This window comes from Lepidochelys kempii, chromosome 2, assembly GCF_965140285.1.
Source record: "Lepidochelys kempii isolate rLepKem1 chromosome 2, rLepKem1.hap1, whole genome shotgun sequence".
NCBI lineage: Eukaryota > Metazoa > Chordata > Testudines > Cheloniidae > Lepidochelys > Lepidochelys kempii.
Genome location: NC_136381.1, coordinates 58,010,985 through 58,033,592, shown reverse-complemented (window position 1 = coordinate 58,033,592; position 22,608 = coordinate 58,010,985).

The window sequence follows — 22,608 nt, the reverse complement described above, 5'->3', positions numbered from 1 at the left end:
TCCAGTCTCCTTGCCAAGCCAATTCCAATTTCCCTCTCCCAGTTTCCTGTCCAATCTCTCTGGCTTCTCCTCCACGCTGTCTGTCTAACTGTCTAGCATTTATTTTAAATTATTATAAATGTATTTACATAGCTACTGGGAATGACTAAGCAGTGTAAGGAATTGGGAATGTTAAGTAATGTACCAAGCAATCTTCACTGGCTTAATTTAGCTGTGTTAGTAGATATAAATCCTTAATGATTCTTCTTGTATATTAACTTTGTATATTAATGGCCCCAGTAGGTGAGCCATTGACAGCACAGGAGATACAGGCTCCCTTGCTTTGACTTCCTTCCAGTGCCTGGTGTCCAACCAGGATCACAGTAGCCCAGAGCTTTAATTGCAGGAAAGTCCTGTTTAAGCCCCTGCCACTGCAGACTGAGTTGTGTTTGTGTGTGTGTGTGTGTGTGTGTGTGTGTGTGTACAGAATCTTCAAGAAATTTAGCTGTGAAGCACCAGCAAGTCTTTATTCAGCACATGCAAACTGATCTGCCACCCCTCCAAAAAACAAACAAACAAACGACTTAGAACTTTCCAAGTTTGGTGGCGATTTTCATGAAGATGGCAAAAAAACACATCAATTCACAAAGGCCACCTCCTGCCAAATGTCATGCTCCTGCACCAAAGCATGAGAGAGCTAGAGTTTCTCAAATAAAAGGTCACCATAATTTAGCATGGGCAAAATAATGTATTTTATTTTAACCATATTCTGGGACATGGCTGAACTACTTTGACTAAAGTTTTGCAGAACAACTTGGCCTGACATGTAAAATTTCAACCCAGATGGTTAAAGTTGGGCAAAAGTATAAGTGTCAGGCAACCTTAGTAAGAGACAGAGCTACCAGCCTGATCTCTAATAGAACATTTGGCTTCAAGATTCTCAGCTGACATTTAACAAGGAATACTCCCTTTCCCTTCTGACATATCCCTATATATTAACTCAGATGTGTTTTAGTCTTTATTTAGATTTTATAATGGAAAAGGAGGCTTTCCAGGATGCTCAGATTAATGGAACTAGGCTGTGGTAATCCAAGAAACTGCTGCTATTCTCCTTCAATATGCTCTCAGTGCTATCATTTCTTTGAGCAGCAGAGATGCGAGAGCCCTGAACACTAGAAGACTTTTCAAAACCACTGAGAACAAGCATTTGAAGACAGGAAGTGTTGACTATTTAGGGAGAATTCCATCAGTATGTACCCTTCTAAAGTATTCCTGATAACCCTTCCCTTCATTTCCCTGCTGAGAATGTGAAGTTGTCAGAAGTTCTTGGTTTTCTTCTGTAAAGCTGAGTGAAACTTTGCAAATTAGACCTGAAATCTGGCAACATTTATTGCCATCCAGAAATTTGGCCCTTGAATCTTTTGGCAAATCTTGACAGAGTTTCAGGCCCCTGCCTCTCCAAAGGGTTCTCATTCCCAGCCGCAGGCCCCAGACTCAACTTCACATAGTGCAGGACAGCCTCTGGGAGAAAAGGTATTAGCTGGCTGTGCATAAGCATGTGGATGACGCTGACAGAGGGGCCAATAGTTATTTTCACACTATAGTTCTTATAGGTTCATGGCCCATGAAGTTTGCTTTGAGCTGGATTGGAATGGATCCATAAACTCGAAGCAAAATTCAGCAGAAATTAATGTTTGGTCTGGCTGGGGGTTGGTCTGGCTTTGGTCTGTGAATTAATGTTTGGTCTGGCTAGCAACTATGAGAAACTGCTGCGTTTCACAGAGTTTCCAACCGAAATCCCACCCAGGACCCTGTCCCACTTCCAGCACTCCATCCCATAACAGACCAGCCATTCATCATAAAAGGACTCATTAGGGAAAATTGCAAATGCTATCCTTTGATCAGTGTCATTCTCTTTAGTGTTATTCTGTTGCCTACATTCTGAGTTGTAAATTCTAAGGGGTTGATTATGAGAGGAGCTGAGCAATTGCAACCACCACTGAAATCAATGTGAATTATGGGTTACCAGCACTCTCAGCATAAGGTTCTTGCTGTCTAATAGAAAGCCCCATTTTCAGTCAGATGAGGTCCAGAAGTTGTAGATGAGAGCAGATAATCTGTGCCTCTGATGCCTCTCTCTGAGAGCTAATGCTCCTTCTTTTCCCTCTTCCCTGCATTCCTCAGCTTATTCTTCCATTTCCCTATCTGCTTAATTTCTCATCTCCAATTACCTTACCTATCTCTCATCCAAGCCCCAGTCTCTGTGACAGAGGTCTTATTCTGTATTTTTCAAGCAGACATTTCAAGACTCACTCTTTTTTAAATCTTCCCTGGTTCAAATTAACAACTTGGTGGTCCTCTTAATGATTTGTCTCATGTTTAATTAACATGTAGAACTAATTACATTTTTAAATAACAGCTATTACATTTTTCCCCGGTTTTGGAATCTGACAAAAAAGTTTAACTTTTTTCAGAGTAACAGCCATGTTAGTCTGTATTCGCAAAAAGAAAAGGAGTACTTGTGGCACCTTAGAGACTAACCAATTTATTTGAGCATAAGCTTTCGTGAGCTACAGCTCACTTCATCGGATGCATACTGTGTTTTCCACAGAAGATGTTTTTATACACACAGACCATGAAAAAATGGGTGTTTATCACTACAAAAGGTTTTCTCTCTCCCCCACCCCACTCTCCTGTTGGTAATAGCTTATCTAAAGTGATCACTCTCCTTACAATGTGTATGATAATCAAGGTGGGCCATTTCCAGCACAAATCCAGGGTTTAACAAGAACATCTGAGGAACAGTGGGGGGGAGGAATAAACAAGGGGAAATAGGTTACTTTTTATAATGAATCAACCATTCCAAGTCTCTATTCAAGCCTAAGTTAATTGTATCCAATTTGCAAATTAATTCCAATTCAGCAGTCTCTCGTTGGAGTCTGTTTTCGAAGTTTTTTTGTTGAAGGATAGTCACTTTGAGATCGGAAATCGAGTGACCAGAGAGATTAACTTTGTATGCTTTTGCAATTTAGGAAAGCTAATATATTGTTTTTTAATATGATCAGTGATGATGGTAAGTGTCTGAGGATGAGGGGAAACCTCAGAGACTTAGAGCCCATTGCCCCCTCCCCATTATGCACAGTCTCAGTGAAATAGCACATGTTGAAACCCACCTAAAACCAGCATTCATAGGGGTCTGGTTTTCCACTCATTTCTATGCAAGATTGAGTTTCTCTCCATAGAGTCAGAGTTCAAGGACAGAAAGAACCACCAGATCTACTCTGACCTCCTGCACTTCACAGACCACCAGCACCAAACAACTGAAATTAGATCACACTATTACGGCCCAGATTAGACAATTATGTGCCACAGGCAGAGAAGAGGATGGACTGAGGTACATCAGTGCCTAAGGCCCCTACATTGGCAGGGAAATGATGAAGGGAGCTATACCCAGAAAATCCTGGCAAATGACCCACACCCACACTCAGCAGAGGAAGGCAAAAAACCCTGTGGTCATTACCAATCTGACCTGTGGGAAAATGCCTTCCCAACCTCACATATGGCAATCAGACCCCAAGCATGTGGGCAAGAACCATCCTGCCAAGCACCTGAGAGAAAGAATGCTTCATGCCAACTCAGAGCCCTTGCCTTATGTCCCATCCTCAGCAATGGCCATCTCTGCTGCTTCAAACGAAGGAGACTAACTCCCCCTAGAATTCACTGGCCGGGGCGGAGGGGGGGTGTGAGTGGGGGAATTCCTTCCTGACCCTGCAAGTGGCCTGCTAAAACCCTGAAGCATGAGCATGTAAGAACATAAGTCATAAACCAGAAGTGAGCCCTGTCTACTACCATAACAAACAGCCCCAACATACATTCACACTCAAATTTGTCCAGCTACCTTAAACATAGGTTACCAGAATTGTACAGTTTTCCTAATGAGGTTTTACCAGTGCCTTCTAGAATGCCATGAATACCTCTCTCTCTCTCCTGGAAATGCCTCCCCTGATACATCCTAGGATTGTAATTGCCTTTTTCACAGCTACATCACATTGGTTGCTCACAGTCTTCCTGTGATCAACTCACAAATCCAGGTCTCTCACCGACCTCTGTTATTTCTAACTGATAAGCCCCTAGCTTGTAGCAGAAATTCTTTATGCTAACTGCCCACAATTTCTGGAAATGTCTGCCTCTGATAAGTTAAATTAGAGCTATAGACAGCACTAGAAATGTGGGAACTAACATATAATATGGTTTAAAGAATATCTATGTAGAGAGACAGAGAATATGTGGTGTTACAGTATTCCATAAATCTTTGTCAGTATGAGTTTTGGAGGATGCATTATTTACAAGTAGTAAAACCACAGGCCATCCCAAATGATTGCCATGCTATACCATCAACTATACAGGAACAAAACAAAACAAAAGTTTTAGAAAGTGTTTGAGCTTTTTAAATGTTTTGTACTGGGACTAGTTTTTATATCCTTTCGCCCATAAAGCCAAGTGCCACATATGTGACAGATATTTATCTGTCTTCATGACATCTGGTAGAAACCTGCTGCCATTTTCCTTTAGTAGTCTTCCATTTATTTGTCCCATTATGTGTGAAAATATCAATGCATTGTGAGGCCCCAAAGTCACTTTTTTTAGTTTTGCTGAAAATAACTAACAACCTTTCCCTTTCAGAATGAATTGTCTGCACTGAAAAAAGTTCAATCAATCAATCAAGATAAGATATTTTTATTGGTCAGGTGTAGGTCAAGTGAGATTTTCATTAAGATTTGTTAAAGTGACCCAGAGAAGGCAGGTTAGACCATTTATAATGGAGCATCAAAATATTTTGTAAGATGACCTTTAAAGTGTGAAGAGTAAAAGCTTTGATGGTGTGAGAGGGTGCTGGGGAAGAACTGCTGAGCCAGCCCTCTGACACACAAGCTCCAATTAAGGGAGGTAAATTGGAACTGGCTAGAGAAACCTGTGCCTGACTGGCAAAGGGGAAACAGCTGCCAGCTTGATTACCCTGGGGCTGCATAAAAGCTTCAGAGGAAGGAAGCCAAATGGAGGCAGACAGAAGGAGGGAGGGGGGAAATAAGTCAGAGAGTGGAAGTGTGTCTCTCCTGGCTGCAGAGGCTGGAAAGTCTTTCAGACTGAAACCCCCATGCTGTATATGGTGGGATTGCACACTATAAATCAACTGCACCAGTGATTGCTGAGCCAGGTGGTCTCTGGGTGGATTTTGGGGCAGAGCAGAGGCAGGAGCAAAGGGGGCTGTGCTACACCCCTGTTACAGATGGGAAAATGGAATCCTCTTGTGAACTGATAATATCATAAAACAAAATTCAGTTTGACCAAAACAGCATTTTCCTATAAAAAAACAACCTTAAAGTATATTGTTTGTGAAAGATGTTGACTTATTTTTTACAGGCTGATCCTGGCAGGGGCAGAGCACTCAGTCTCTAATGCAGTCGGAGAGCACAAGCTCCTTGAACAATGGAGCTGCTTAGCTGGGGTTGGGTTTGATCTTCACTGTGCAACAACTGGAGTCCAGCACTGCATGATTCTCCAGAGGAGTCAGTGGGAGAGAGTTATGGTCTTTAGAGGAGGCTGTACACACCTTTAGAGTGTCCCTTTGCATCAGGCCACAGAATTGCAGAGTTGCTCATCTGTAGTGATTCCCCCAGCAGCCTCTTCCTTGGCCCCACAATGTCCTGTCTCCTTTCGGCCTTCTGTGGCATGGTTCTTCAGCCAGGTCAATCAAAAGTTCAAGCCCCCTTCTGGTGTTACAAAAGACTAGTTAAACAGTATAACCCAATATCTCAAAACAAATTCTACTTTGGCCCTCCTTGAGATAATCAAGCCACTCCCCTCAGCTTCTTCTCTGCATTTCCTTTATAGGGACTTTGGCAGCTTCTCTGTTTACTCCAGACCCTACCCTGACAAAAGTCTATTTCACTTTCTGCACCTCCCTCTCTGCAAGAGAGTCCTACCTTTCTTGTAGGTAGTCTGTCTCCCAACTGACTTCTTTCAGTCTACTTATAAGGTGCAGATGCACAATGGATCCTCAGCTATCTGCCCCCTCTGGCCTGAAGGCAATCAGTCAGTTATCCCACAGGTGTGAAGCTCGTCTCTCACTGGGTGTTTTGCTTTGGGTTTTTTTGTGTGCTTGTTTTTTACTCCTCTAAGAGGTGATGGGGAGGAAACCCATCACAGGCCTCTTGTCTAGCTAGAGATAACCATAGGGTGACAATTCCCTTTCATAGCAGCTGTCAAAAATGCATATGCCCTGATGGTTTGTGCACCAGGCTGGGAAACCCACATTTGAGTCCCTGTGCTGCTTATTCCAGAGATGAGGTTTTTCATTTCAGATCTTTCTGAATCAACCAGAGTAGGGACTTGAACAGGGGTCTCCCAAGGCCAGTGCTTTAATCATCAGAGTATGTCCATCTACTGCCCATCAAACTATGTCTCTAGGTATGTATATGCTCCCTCCCACCACCACCAATCTGCTACCTGAATTTTAGAAAAGGGTACAAAATATAATGAGTACTGATAGTTGTTGGGAAAATAAGAAAAATGGCTGGTTGTGAAAGAGAATTAGTGTTCATATATGACTTTTTATGAGCAAATGCTCCTGGGGTGATCAGTAAAAATTATGTCTGTAGCTACATTAGCCAGAAAGTAAATACTGTGCACCAAACACTTTTGGGACAGATCTGCCTAGCTGTATGTGTAGGTCTCCTGTTCTATGTGCAGAACATGCCCCATTAGTTGATTTACTTAAGTTCTGCTGGAACTGAGATCCAGTTAAGAGAGACAACATCAAATTAAGAAACAGGATTTTTCTTGCTTTCATATCTTCTCTGACTGTAATTTCTGGGGTGGTTCCTTGGGTTTCCTGGCATTGAATTACATTATTAAGTTGATTTTCGCTTGTCCAGCTGTTAAGGCTCAGAAACTTTGTATGCTTGTTTAAGTGAGATGGTTTACCGGATGCAGCTGAGCCAGACCCCAGGAGTTAGATAACAAAGCACTATGGCTCGTAAGATATTTATTATACCCAATCGGGCCAGACAGAAACCAATTAAAAATTAGCAATAGAATAACTCTACCTGCCATTTCCATTTGTGCCGTAATTGTGCTTCTCCTCATTCCCCCACCAAATGAAAACAGGTTTAAAAAGTAGAGCTATTGTAATACAATCAATCCAGGAACTAGCAACCAGAAACGACTGAGGAAAATATGTTTAAAAAAAGGTTTGTTACCAAAAAATACATTAACTGTTAAGGTTGGGATTTTCAAAGGCATCTTAGGGAGTTGGGCACTGACTTCACTGGGCTCCTTTGAAAAACGCATCCTAAATGAACGACACAATCAATACCATGAAATAAACAGTTCTATAAAGGCTGGATTCCATGAGGTGTTGAGGCCTCTCAGCTCCCTTTGGGCTGAAGGTGCTCACTCTCAAAAGGCTCTCCGCACCCTGCAGGATCAGGTTCTCAAACCAGATCTGAAGCTATTTCAATGCTTCTCACACTGCAGTAAAATATCCAGTTTGCCTCTGAAGTCTGCAGTGCTGTAGCGTGTAAATCAGGCAACCTTGCCATAAGTCCAGTGTGCCGTAGTTTACATAGGTTCCCGGTCTATAGGTAGTTAGTGGGACATTACGTGGCCCTTTTTCTCCATGTAATTCTACATTCTTTTTACCATACTGAATTTTAACATGTTCATTCAATATATGTTCACAAATTGTTTTGCTTCAGAATTTTAATTAGCCCTTTAGGTGTTCACCTAGTAATCATAGGCTTTCCTGTTTGACAGAAAGTTTGCTATCCTGGTTTCTCCTGAGTTAATTTAAAACCAATGGAAAAATTATCACTGAGGATGCACCCCATTCCCAGGTCAACAACTGACTGAGCCCAAGGAGTATCTGCTACCAGCAAGTCCCGTCTTTTTTTAGGACTATGAGATAAAGTCCTAACTCTCAGACACTTCCATTTCTGTGTGCAAATTATTCCTGCCACCACATAAATCACACTCTATAACAAGAAACCTAGACCGTCTTTTGTTTGGAACAGGCTGCCACTAAACAGCTTCCTTTCTCATCCATATTAGGAGCTCACTGACGGATAGTCCCTGGCTCCAATGTATCTATAGCAATCGCTTCTAACAGGGAGGATCCTAATGTTCCTCTCACTCCATACCCTCTTCAGCTCCTTGCCTTGTATTTATTGATTACCTACAAATGGCTCCCTTCTTCTTTACTACTTGCTTTCAGTGCAGTAGCTTTCGCCTGCCTGAGTACAGTCACTTTATTTTCCCTAAAACTGCTGACTATGCTTCTTCCCCCTCCCGCCACGAGATTCAGATAGTCCCCTCGCCTTTTCTTAACACTTTTCAGTATTTGACACAAAGCCATTACAATAAAGTGGGAGTATGTAGGGCCCACAGGGAGCTGGAGGGTAACCTCCGCCTACATAGCTGGAGGAAGGAAAGCAGTGTGTGTGTGGGGGTGGGTATTTTGCAGCTCTGAGGAGCTGTCCAGTCATTGCCACTAACAAGTAACTCCCCACTTCTTTCCCCCTCACCACCTTTTTATCTAGAGAGGTTTGCTGCAACTCCTGTGAGCATGAGACAACCCCACGGTACTTCTTTGGAATCTGCACCCCCGGCATTTCCAGCAGGATGGTTTTAGTCACTAGAAATATCCCCTGTTGCCTGTTTGTGTGGCTATTAGAAGATAGAGCAGAATTTAGACCTGAAATTTGGGACGGTTTGCATACTGGGACCTTATACAAATCCCCGCCCCCCACCCCCCCCCCACCCCGCCAGCTGTAGATTTTGTGGGTCCTAAAAGCTGGCCATGAAATCAGATGCCAAATTTTATTGGATGTATTTCTTCCATGGTTATAGGTCTCAAAGTCTGCCTATACTTAGGAAAGTCTCTTAATCCTTTAAAGACTGAAAATGTACACACAGTATGTATACTTCCTCCTAAGTATTTGTATGCCAGACAGCCTTGAAAATGTCAGTATTCTGAGGGGTAAATGGAGCCAATTCCTCCCCAATGCACATTCTATGTCATCAGAATAATATCCAGAAAAAATATATCTTTGCCACTCCAGAACAGCGTTCTTGGGCATAAGTGCCATTTTCAGGACATGCATCTAGAAGACTATGAAATAAGCATCATTCCATCCTTTCTATATTTAGAATTTTTCTCTCCTGACTACTAAATGCTCCTCTATAAGATCTATATCAATATGCAAAAGTGATGGTATATCATTTTCCATAAATCTGACCCAATCAGCCAGAATTCCTATCATTTAAATTAAAATCCTGGAACGGCTATGATCTTCTAAGTGGCCTTTTAGTAGTTTTATATTCCAAAATCTAAAATATATTCCATTCAGCAACTTACTCACTAATGCTGATTGTGCCACTGTTTGGAAAACCAGCATATAAGACCATCCTATAGCTCCCTGTTTTTCTCAGACTGTTTTTCATGGAGTCCAATTTTGCAGACATTCCTTCAGGTTTTTTGTTCTGGGGAGCTTAAAGCTGTATGCAATTTATCATTTTTATCACTTGAAACTTCAAACAGCTTTCACATTATAGAACATCACTCTCATGAGATGTTATAGGAGAGGCCACTAGGCTGAAAGAATTTATAAAATAATCTTGCCTGTCTCCTTTATTTTTTGCACATATATTTTCCTCCACGAATTATATTTTTCTGGCTTCAGCAAATTCTTAAGGTAAAACTCAAATAAAACTGGAAGTGAAAAAATACAAAATTAGCTCCCTGAGCCAGATGCCAGGAGCTCACTTTTTGGACATGACCTCTCAACTTACTGTATGTCTAATAGAAATAGGCCTGGACCCAAACCCTGGATCTGTGTTTTGTATTCTGTAGTGGCAAGAACCAAACCCCTAGATGTCTGATTCTCCACTGCCTTGATCTTTGTGGAGTCATTTATATTTCTGAAAAGTGGGTCTGAAATGCTACCATCCTGATAAGGTAGCATTTAACTCTTGCTTTGTATTCACTTTGCACAAATATAAATAACCATGTATCTGATTCTAAGAATGCCTCCTTTCACTTCCAGCTTACTATGGGTTTCCTTTGTTCCTTCTTCTTGGACAAGGATTTGATCACAATAATCCAGGCATCCAGGCTGGATAACTGTAACTCATAGTATCTGAAGTTGTATGTGAAGACTATCCACAGATTTCAACTGTTACAGAAGGTGGCTGCTCACCTCATCCATGGTTCAGACCACTGTGAGTAAGTCAGGCCTGTGCTCAGCTCCCTCCACTGACCCCCAGTCAGCTTCTGACACCAGTTTAAGGCTTGGTCCTAATTTTCAAAGCAATTGGTGGATCAACCCCCTGCTGCATCAGAGATCGAATTTCAGTTTTTAAACCATCCCAACAACACTGTTGCTCTGGGACAATGCAGATCACCAAGTCCAGGACGAAGCATTCTCTATGGAGGAGATCCAATTATAAAACACTTTCTCAGAAAACATCAGCCAAATCCAGAGTCTGACCATCTTTATGAACATCACAGACTTCCTCTTGGAGAAAGCCTTTCTGCCATAAGAATGCAATTTGGACAATGTTTTTATTCCCAATCCCCTCCAGAGGACCCTCTCTGAAAAATCACAAAAGCCCTAACCCCAAGCAGACAGGAAATAAGGTGTACATTTTTAACAGTGAAGGTAATTAACTATTGGAACAATTTAGTGAGGATCATTTTTGATTCTCCATATCAGGACTGTGGGCTCAAACCCTAGCCTAGGGGTTCCTGGGAAACAGCCGTAACCATTACACCATACCAATTCATCACATTAGAAGGGAATTTGCAGATGTGGGTGGACCATCTTTGAGCGTTCTGTGACCTGCCTGCCTCCTGATTGGCTGCATGGTCTTGACCTTTATGACTGTTGACCGTATATAAGTTTTCTGCTTCCTTTCTGTGCATGTAGCAAGAAGAGCAGATCTCCCACTAGGAACAGAAGCTAATAATTTCAAAAATGGTCCCTGATTGTAGGTGCCTCAATTTTGGGGTGACCATTTTGAAATACTCTAGGACAAGATCAATGCATACTTGAAAATTCTGGCTGCAATTTCTTCCCCTTTCTATCTACCACAAAGACACGTGAGACTCTAGAGCACCTACCTACATGGGACCAAATCACCATGTGTTGGTCACTTATTGTAGCTAATAAAATGAAACTATGTTGGAGACAGTTATAGGCCTCTGCATCTCCTTCCACAAGCAAATTTTTATGTCCGGCTCTTAAGGTGTGAACCTCCCTTCATGAAGGGACAAAGACCAAAAAAGGGGAAAACCTAAAACAAGAATCATTACTTTTTGTGTATGTATCTATTGGGAAAAGTTTTTTAAAAGGTTCACAGCCTACCATATATGTAACAGTGCGTGGTTTCTTTGGGCGGGGGGGAAAAGGTAGGGAACAGGGCAGTGAAGATACAAAACCCAACTTCCTTATTAAAATGCCAGTCCTTATAATTTATTCTCTTCATCCTCATGGCAGCTTAAAGGATTGTAATTAAACAGTCACTATTGAGCAGGTATCAGGCTAAGAAGCATTTAATCAGTACTCATAAGAGTGGCATGATAAGACACTAGGTCAGGGATTGGCAACCTTTGGCACGTGGCCTGACAGGGTAAGCCCCCGGAGGGCCGGGCTGGTTTGTTTACCTGCCACATCCGCAGGTTCGCCCAATCGCAGCTCCCCCTGGCTGCAGTTCGCCGCTCTAGGCCAATGGGGGCTGCGGGAAGCGCCGCGTGCCAAAGGTTGCCGATCCCTGCACTAGGTTATGGAAATAAGTCATTCACTGCTGAAAAAAATCTTGCCTACTATAAATGTAGTTCAGATGTGTTTATTAAAAAAACACAATGACAATTACAGACGGTGTAAATTAATTTATCTGCTTAGACAATTCATATTGCAGCCCCAGTAATTTTATTTTTGGGGAAAAAAGCTCATTTTTCAGATAGGTTTTCAAAGGAAGCAGTATAGGTTTCATGATAGCCAAAATCTCAGACTTCTTGAGGGTTTTTATTTCTGTAGTTTTAAACATTCTTCTAAGTTTGTACCTTGTTTATGAGCCAGGTGGGTAACTATGGGTAGCCCTAGTGGGGAAAATGTGTTGAGGATCCACTAGGTGCTGAAAATGTTACACCTTAAAAATACACAGAATTGCAAAACGCTTTTTGCTGGATAATTAAGTCATTATGAGAATAATGCAGACTTACCTACTTCACAGAGGTATTAAGAATTCTCTTAGATCTCTCAAAAATCACTTGTAGCCAATCCTATATTAAACTAAAGGTTTATTAACTAGGAAAAATAAATGAGTTATTTACAAGGTTAAAGCAGGCAAACACACACAAATGAGTTACTCTTAGGTTTCAAAAAGTAATCAAAGCTTCTGTAATATGCAAACTCTATATGTCCTTTAGGGCTAACCCAGCTTGGGGATCCCTTGCTTATGCTTAGAAATATTGCCCTCTCCAAATTCCAAGCAGTTTAGTTATACAGATTTTTGGTCAGGGGTTTTTATTCTTTCCCCGCCCAGAGTTCAAACTGTGATGGGACGAGGGTTTGTGCACATCCCCTTTTCATAGGTACGGGGGGAGCAATCAACAATCTTTTGTCCACTGATGTTCCACAATGGTTTGTCTGGTATCTGTACTCTTTCTCTTGTTGGGCAGGAGATTACCTCTTGTGGTAAACTAGTATTTCACACTTGATGATGATTTTCTTCTGACTGTGGGGGTTTCTGGTTTCATAGCAATCACTTTGATAGTTACAAAGCAAACACTTAAATATTATCTTATAACATAGGATACAGATATTATGTGTGAGATTAATGCATGCAGCAACCCACAAACATTTAATTAAGTCCAAACACTAAACACACCTCTATAAATCTAATACCTATTTTAACAATACTCACACAGACTGGTTTCCAGTTATGCATTTGTCAGTATTCAGTGGGGCCTAAGGGTCTCGGCATGAGCTGGCACCAGCTCTGCCAGCATCACATTTAGCTTGGCACATCACTGTTAAAATTGGTAGTTAATGACTTCCTCTATCTATTTCTATGAAAACTATATGTTGCATCAACAACACACTCAAAATAAAGTGCTGTAGTACCTGATCTAGTTGAATGGAAATGTAAAAGCTAATTTCCTTTGAACATTTTATAATTCATTTCCGACCTTATAGCGAGTCAGTGTTATTCCAGCATTGAGACTAGTGCCAGATAACGCATCATACGATGGTTTTCATATTCAAAAATAGAACTAAATCCTAGTCAATTTTGCCCTTTATGTTTTGTTTCTTTTAGCCAAGTGTTTGGGATCACCATAAATCAGATTATGAAAAAGCCTTACAGAAACTGTAAAACTATCTTCAAGTTAAAATACATTGGAGGAGGAATAAGTAAATATGGTCATTGTGACTGGTATTCTCAGGCAAACCTCAGCTATTCTCTCTGCTTCAATGCTAAAGAAAATACATTATCAAGGCTTAAATTTCAAAATTCAGTTTCATAAAACTTAAACGTTACTATGTGTGTATGGTTAATTTCATCCTTGATTTAACTCCATTGAGCTCAGGGGAGTTGGTATACTAGGGATAAATATGGCCCATTGGAGCCAATTCTGCTTTCATTTACACTATTACCAATTGGAATAACTCTGAGGCGTGCAACAGTTACTCTGATTAATGCAGGTGCATGCTGAAAGCAGAAGGTGGCCCTCTATGTGCAGAAAAAGCCACCATATATCAGGATATGACAGTTATTTCATAGAAACAGAACATTTTAAGACTTGTAAATAAAGTATAGCACACATGGCTTAACACTGATTAGGGCAATGTACATGCCAAAGAGAAGGGCCTGATACCATTCAGTCAGGTGGGATTCTACTGCAAAAGCAATCAGTGATTAAATCCTTTCAAAGCTTGGAGAAAAAGAGTCCAAAGTCAGTGTTATAAGTCAAATGCTGTATTTTCTAATCCTATCTATATCCTACTTTGGCAGGGTCTTTTGCAGAAATCAAACTATTTTGACAATTGCTTACATAGGTATTTTCTAAATGTACTGTAACATTCAGACATTTCAGTGGAAAAGGAATGACTAATCTGATGAGATTTCTATCATCAAATTTAATCTTAGCCAGAAAAGGAGCTCAAATGCCACAGTGATGGACTCAACATAAGAATTTAAAACAGAAAAGAGTAGACTAGAAAGGGCCACACCTCATTAAATTTAACCCTAATCTTTATCTTGTGCAATTATAAGTCTTAGAGGCTGTGTTTCTTACTCCATGAGAGGAAGGAAACAAAAGCAGGAAGCCTGCTAAACAACCAGTGGGGCCACTGGATGATTGAGATGCTAAAGGAGCACTCAAGGAAGATAAGGAGAAACTAAATGAATTCTTTGCATCAGTCTTCATGACTGAGGATGTGAGGGAGATTCCCAAACCTGAGCCAATCCTTTTAGGTGACAAATCAGAGGAATTGTCCCATATTGAGGTGTCGTTAGAGGAGTTTTGGAACAATCTGATAAATTATACAGTAGTAAGTTACCAGGACCAGATGGTACATACCCAAGAGTTCTGAAGGAACTCAAATGTGAAATAGCAGAATAACTAACTGTGGTATATAAATCAGCATCTGTACCAGATGACTGGAGGATAGCTAATGTGACAAGAATTTTTTTTTAAAGGCTCCAGAGGCAATTACAAGCTGGTAAGCATAACTTTAGTACCAGGCAAATTGGTTAAAACTATAATAATTATATAATTACAGAATTATCAGACCCATAGATGAACACGATTTGTTGGGGAAGAGTCAACATGGATTTTGTAAAGGGAAATCATGTCTCACCAATCTACTAGAATTCATTGAGGGGGTCAAAAAGCATGTGGATGGGGGGATCCAGTGGTTATATTGTATTTAGATTTTCAGAAAGCCTTTGACAAGGTCCCTCACCAAAGGCTCTTAAGCAAAGTAAGCAGTCATGGGATAAATGGGAAGATCCTCTCATGGATCAGTAACTGATTAAAAGACAGGAAACAAAGGGTAGGAATAAGTGGCTAGTTCTCAGAATGGTGTCACAAAGGGTCTGCTCTGGGCCAAGTTCTGTTCAACATATTCATAAATGATCTGGAAAAACGGGTAAACAGTGAGGTGGCAAAATTTGCAGATGATACAAAACTACTCTAAACAGTGAAGTGGCAAAATTTGCAGATGATACAAAACTACTCAAAATAGTTAAGTCCAAAGCAGATTACAAAGAGTTAAAAGGGGATCTCACAAAACTGGGCAATAAAATGGCAGATGAAATTCAATGCTAATAAATGCAAAGTAATGTACCTTGGAAAACATAATCCCAACTGTACATATAAAATGATGGGAGTCTAAATTGGCTGTTACCACTCAAGAAAGAGATCTTGGAATCACTATGGATAGTTCTCTGAAAACATCCGCTCAATGTGCAACAGCAGTCAAAAAAGCTAACAGAATGTTAGGAATCATTAGGAAAGGGATAGATAATAAGACAGAAAATATCATATTGCCTCTATATAAACCCATGGTACACCCAAATCTTGAATACTGCATGCAGTTCTGGTCACCGCATTCATAGCAAGTGCAAACAGACTGACTTCCTGGTGTCTCCTCCAAACTCTTCCCTCCTGCAATCTGCGTTCCTTCTTCCAAGTTACATTCAGGTTGCTACATCTTTCCTTTAATGATGTTGTTCTTGTATTTTTTATGCAAGAGTTTTCTGACTTGCTGGGATCAGAAGTTACTAGTACATAGACCACCATAGGGGAAAAAGTCTTTATCATCAGCCCATTGTAGCCTGTTAGGCCTCACAGTCCTTCAAGTGTCCTAGAATTCTTCAGGCTAGTCTCCCACTTCTAGTTTGTGTTAGTGCTGTTGGTGGAGTTGCTTCCACCCTGTTGCTGCCTTTATTCTACTGGATGGGGTCCTGTTTTTCTGTTGCTTATATGCCTTGTTTCTTCTGACTCTCCTACATTAGGCCATCTGTAGGCTGAGGCACTTTATAAGTCCTCCTGCCCTGTCTTGCCCCATCTGTCCAGGGCTGCTGGTTGTCTGCTGCTGCTTCACAGTTATCTTCAGTTTTGTCTCTGTCACTGTCCTGACCTGTAGCTACCTCATCTGTCCCACTGCAGCTTAGATTGTTGCCTTTTGCCATTGCTTTGTATGACTATTTGATATTGGACCCACATCTGTTCATTTGTGCATAGTGGCTTCAGTTCCTTGGCTCCTTTGTTGTAGGAAGATGTCTGCTTAGATTGATGTTCTCTTAACTGCTTCTCTGTCCTGTCCATCATTCCTCCACAGAGCTATAGCAGACTACCCCTCATAGGAAGCAGAGGATTCTATGGATCATCAGTCTCTACGCAGGGCTACTCTAGTCTTTGGGAGGGTGTACTGAAATGGTCCAGCATTGCTAGGTAGGGATCCCTTCCTGTCTGTTTTGCCTTTGCCATCAGTTTCTTAGCTGTCTTTATTGGTGACTCTGCCTTTTGGTCTTTGTGGATACCAAGCAGAAGAAGGCTTGTGCTCCATTTCCTATTTGATGCTGAATTGTTTAACTACTACTGCAGTGTACTGTAGCCTTTTCCAAGCAAAGTGTGTTAGCTAGGCCATACCTTGCAAAATGTGCCTTCAATTTCTGAATCACTGTGACAGAGTGCTAAGAGATGGAGCTTGAACCAGCACTCTGGTCACTATCAGCACCAATTAGGTTCCCCAAAGAAGGCCTAATTGGTCAGGGGTGTGCCTGATCACTAGGCCAGACTGGGGTTAGGAAGTTATGAGCATTAACAGGCAAGTAATTTAAAAATAGAACAGAAAGGAAAAGCTTGAAAAGGAAGAGGGAGAAAGAGACAGAGAAAGCTAAGAGATCTTAATAAGGGTAGTTCTGAGTAAAGGCACCTCAACTCCCCCTCACTTCCATAGGAGAAGGGAGCAGAAAGCTGGAAAACACTGCAAAGATGTGGATTCACTGATATGTATTGATGGAGGGACTGAGACACTTTGAAGTACACACCAATGTTTACAAGCAAGAATGTCTGCGCAGTCTGTGTTCGTAGAAGAGGTGTGGGTAGGGTAGCCACATCCCCATTACATGTAGGGACTTGTCCAGGATGTTGCCTTGATTTGTTCAAATGGATAACCTCCTAGAGAGGGGCCAGTGTGAAGATTCAGCTGCCTGGACAATGGAGGAGACCTTGCAGTGATTGATGGAACAACAAAGGGAAATGTAGAAGACCATGCAAAGCTTCCAGCAATCACACCACCTGGAGAGGCAGGCATTGCTTGCCTGGCAGATGGAGCAATAAAAGAGTATGCAGGATTTCATGTGGAAGCATGCAAATGTGCAGACAGCAGTTACTACAAAGGGTGGTGAGTCCGGAGGTGGAAAATGGCAGCCAGACACAGGGACCGGACTATGTAAGATGGGCTCCATGGACAATTCCAACACGTTCCGGGGCATCTTCAAGAGGTTGGGTATGGGTGAAGGCTGGGACAGGGAATCTGGACCTGTGGCTGGACCCCTATTTGACTGGGGAAGCCCAAGTGGCCTACATGGTTCTAAATAATATGCAGGCCTGAGTCTATCAGGTAGCTATCCTGGATCAGATGTGTCTGTCCACCAAAAATTATAGACAGAAGTTCTGAGTTGTGAAATGGACTGTGTGGAAGGGGGTTGTGTCCATGAGCATTCACCGAAAAGATGACAGATTGGGCTACCCCATGGCTGACACTGGATACCTGAACTGTAGGGGTTAGATTTTGGACTCTGATTTTGGAGCAATTCCTGAAGAGCCTCCCTGAAACATACAGCTGTGGATCAGCCAGCAACAGCCAGGTACCTTAGATGCAGCAGTTAAATTGACTGGAGTTCAGAGGCAGATCTCTCCGGGAAAGAAGGCCAACCATTTAGGGGACTGTATCAGGGGAAGAAGTCCTGGAAACCCACTGCTGGGAAGAGTGTAGAGAAAAGGGAAGAGTCCATAGGATCTCCGACAGGGACTCATATCCTTACCTGGTTTCAGAGTAGCAGCCGTGTTAGTCTGTATTTGCAAAAAGAAAAGGAGTACTTGTGGCACCTTAGAGACTAACAAATTTATTTGAGCATAAGCTTTCGTGAGCTACAGCTCACTTCATCAGATGCATTCAGTGGACCTGTTACCAGTGCAGGCAGTAAGGACATGTGAAGAGAGACTGCCCATACATGGAGTGCAGTTTCATCTTGCTCTCTGGGATAGTGGGAATTGGAGCAAGATTGAAATTAGACTGCCCATGGGGATAAAATGTGTTGCCCTGTGGCAGAGATACCCCTGAAGGTCCAGAAAAGGCTGCCTTGGGTTACTGGATAGATCATTCCACCCTATTGTGTTCATCACCAACTAGAGGCCCTTCCCATTCCACAAACTGGCGTTGGGAGACCCAGGCAGGAAAAAATAAAACCGAGGAGCAAGGAAACAATACCCAAAGGGAAAGGAAGAGATGAACCAGGGATAGAAGCCGCTGTACAAAAAGACAAGACAGGATGAAAGGAAAGAAGGGTACTGAGCGGGAGGATGAAAAAAGATCCAGGATCCAGGAGTGGAGGTAACATGAGCTCATCCATGGAGGCTGAACAGTTAGTTGAGTTCTTACTTTTAGAATATTGGGAGGAGGCACCTCTGGAACTCTTTGGAGAGTTGGGCAAAACAGACCCCCATAGTGTCCAGGAGGAAAGAGAGCCAAAGCAAACCCTGACAAACAAAGAGGGTGGAAGCAGAGAGAATAACTCAACAGGCTGGCCTTGGGATAAGGATCTGTGGGTGCAGACAGAGCTATGCGGGCAACCTCCACCAACAAAATGTGGTTTTTTGTGTGCATATAGAACGGCAAGACCCTATAGGAGGATCCAAGACTACGACCCTTAGGGAAAGGAGAGAGATTGCCCTAATAAAGCCTCCAGTACAGTAGAGCAAGGGAAAAGAAACTTCCTTCTGTTAGGCCAGGGGAGGTATGTTACAGGATGCTGAGAGATGAAGCTTGAGCCAGCACTCTGGTCACTATTAGCACCAATTATGTTCCCCCTGGAGAAGACCTAACTGGTCAGGGGTGTGCCTGATTACTAGGCCAGATTGGGGAAAGGAAGTTAATGAGCTAATTAGTCCATCAACAGGCAAGTGGTTTACAAAGAGCACAGGAAGGAAGTGCTTGTGAAGGAAGAGGACAGAGAGAGAAAAAGGAAGTGAGAGAAGGCTAAGAAAGCCTCACAATGGGAGATCTCTCAGTAGGGGCATCTCAACCTCCTCCACCCCTGCAGGAGAAGGGGGTAGAAAGCTGGAAAACAAAGCAAAGGTGTGGATGAACTGAAGAGTATTGGCAGAGGTATTGAGACACTCTAAAGTGTGTTTACTAGCAAAATGTCTCAGAGTGGTCTGTGATTGTGGAAGACGTGATGGTTTGGTAGCCACATCCCTGTCACAATCACAGTTCTTGCTAGAGTGTCTACCTCCCAGAAAAGGAAGTAGTAATCTACTGTGACCGTGCACTTCCTAATATTAAAAGTGGGCAGGTTGTTTTGACCTTCTCCCAGGATTTGGTTGGGATTTCATGAGGCTGTAGGGAGACCCTACTATCAGTCACTATACCCTTTGCACACCTTGCTTTGTTCCATGTATGCTCTCAGCTGGGCAGTACATATGCTACCCGACACATCTCAGGCATGCCTCTATACCCAGGTGGGAAGCATGTATCTGTATCATGATGTTAGCTCTTACAACTGCTGGGATTACTGCTTGGTCCACTTTAAATAAAATCCCATTTTGTACACACAGCTCATCCCTCACCTGAGGTACTTGCTTCTGTTCATCTGGCCAACCCTGCCATGTGAACTGTTTTACTGCTTGTAGCACCCCATCCTATTCGGTGCTTTTTTGGATTTCCTGGAGACTCCCATCGGAGATGCGAAGGTACTGTAGCATGTTGATAACTCTGGAGCAGGACATAGTTTATCTGTGTTGCACTCTGGAAGGTATGCTTTGCTCAGGCTAACTACCACCAGTAGTGACTTTCTTGCACTGGAGTCTCAATATGCAGTGTAGCCGCTTGGTGCACTCAGTAGTGGCTTCTTCATGGTGCTGTCTAAAGGCCTGGGATCAGACTGCACATCCACCTTGTGCCCAAAGGTGAACTGATGGAATCATTCCATTCCAAAGAGCACAGTAGCTGCTTTTCTATCTGAGCATATCCCCTTTCTGAGCTTGTCAGGGTTCTATTAGCAAATGCTATGGTCTGCTGGTTTTGTAGCCGAGCAGCTTTTAGGCCCCCTCAGAGGCATCACACCGTAATGATGCCCTGCAAGGCTGTAGTACTTTAGGACTGGTGCTTCACTTATGATTCTTTACTCTTTCAAATGCCTATTCTTGGGTCTCTGACCATTCCCATGCTGATATGTGTGTGTTAACCATCTCAGGGGTTCACAGGCTTCTGGTAGGTAAATGCAGAATCTGGATAGTTGGCCATTCCTATACATTGCTGAACTGTTTTCACATCCTTAGGTCTAGACATTTCCCCAATGGCCCTCAGTTTCTCAGGGTCCAGTCAGAGTCCCTCAGATGTCAATAGAGGTCTAATGTAGGGGACCTCAGTTCTCCTCAGCTTCAGTTTGTCTGCATGCAGCCTAATATTCCACTCCCAGTGCCTGTTGAGGAATTGTTGCAGCTAGGTATCATGGTCCTGGATTGCCTTTTCCTCGATATCTCCTGCTCCTACAATCAGAATGTCATTAGCTACAATCCTGATGCCTGGGAGTCTCTAGTGTCTGGAATGTGTTTGGGACCATGCTGATACCCATAGGCATTGATACCTAGTGGTACCTGCCAAAATGTGTGGCAAAGGTTGTCAGGTGGCTGGATGGCTTAACTAGCTGACTATGCCAGAACCCATTCTTGATATCACAGACTGTTAACAATATTGCCTTGCATAGATCACGTAGTATATCCTCAGTCATTGGTAAAGGGGAGTGATGTCATTTCAATGCTCTGTTAAGTGGTTTTGGATCAATGAAGATCTCATTTTACCTGAAGGTTTTCTCACGACTACAAGGCTACTGATCCAGTCTGTACTAGTTTCAACTGTGATGATACCCCTTCTTTGCAGCTTGCCAGTACCTTCTTCCATGGCTCTACCAGAGCTAATGAAACTCTGTTAGTCTCTCAGACTTCACATCAATGTCTATTTCTAAGTTCAGCTTGCCCTCTAGATGTCCATCTCCTTGAAATATATCCTTATGTTCTATTAAAATGCTGAACACAGCCCACGATGGATTGCTCTCCCGCCTCTCCCATGTTGAGGATATTCTGGTGCTGTATTGTGATCAAATCCATGACTTGGAATGCCCTTCTGCCCAACAGTGGGTGGTGCTCTTGTGTGTCACTACTCTAATATCCAAGCAATAATGTCTCTTGTTGATGGGTTTCTTATTGAAGGCCTGCATTTTTCCACTGACCTCAGAACACACAAAGGTTCTGTTTCCCACACCCCTTGCACTGTTGCCCATGGTCTGGGCATTTTCTTTCTGCCCTGCACGGTCTTGTTTTCCACATTACGCACTGAACCATGAAGCTTGTATTCTCAGTCACTCTGTCTCTGTCCTGCTTCCTGGGTTCCTGTAGCTTGAGCCTGTGTACTTGTTCTGTACTGGTGGCTAACATTGTTAAGAGAAGCAGATCTAAGCCTAGAGAAATGTTTCCAAGTAACAAGGACAGCTGAACTGTCCAGGGAAAGGATAAAAACAATCTCTCTTGTAAACTGGAGTCACATGTCCCACAAATGGTTCTCTATCTAATTAGGAATCTTTCACCAAAGCTCTGGATGGATGCCAGAGGTCTCAGTTCTATAACTGAAGTATTTATTCCCTATTCTGTTTCTTGGTTTTGGGGTGAGTGTGAGTGTGGGGGTATCTCTACAGTTGCATTCTGTCTGGGGTCACAGTACTCATCAGTATTTTATCAGCTGTTCCAGAGTTTGGGGCCTATTTCTGGCAATGGTGTCTCACTCATTTCTCATACTTTTTTCCCAACTAGATAGTAAAAAAAAAAAAGCTTTACTGTCATTTTCTCACATTTATCCCCCATGGTCAGCTCTGTATACAGACTCAATTCATGCTTTCATCCTTATGGAAGGTTTTTGGTCTGGAGGTGCAGCATTCCCAGTGGTCTGAGTCCCTCCTGTTCTGTTTCCAGGTGCTGCTTTATTTTCCTGTTAATCAGACTCTTCCTTGCAATGAACACTGCCACCATGTTTCATGCACCATGTGCTAGGTAACAACATAAGAGGATTTCATGTTTCTAAAACTAAACTGGCTCTTTATTAAGAGAACTAATTGAAGATATTCTGCAGCTGCAGCGAGCATTCCAGTCATGTGCACACAGACTGACTTCTTAGCACCTCCTCCAAACTCTTCCCTCCCAAGACTTATGATCCTTTCTCCAAGTTCCATGCAGTTTACTACATTGTACACAACACCCCTATCCTGCCTCTCACTCAGGCCCGT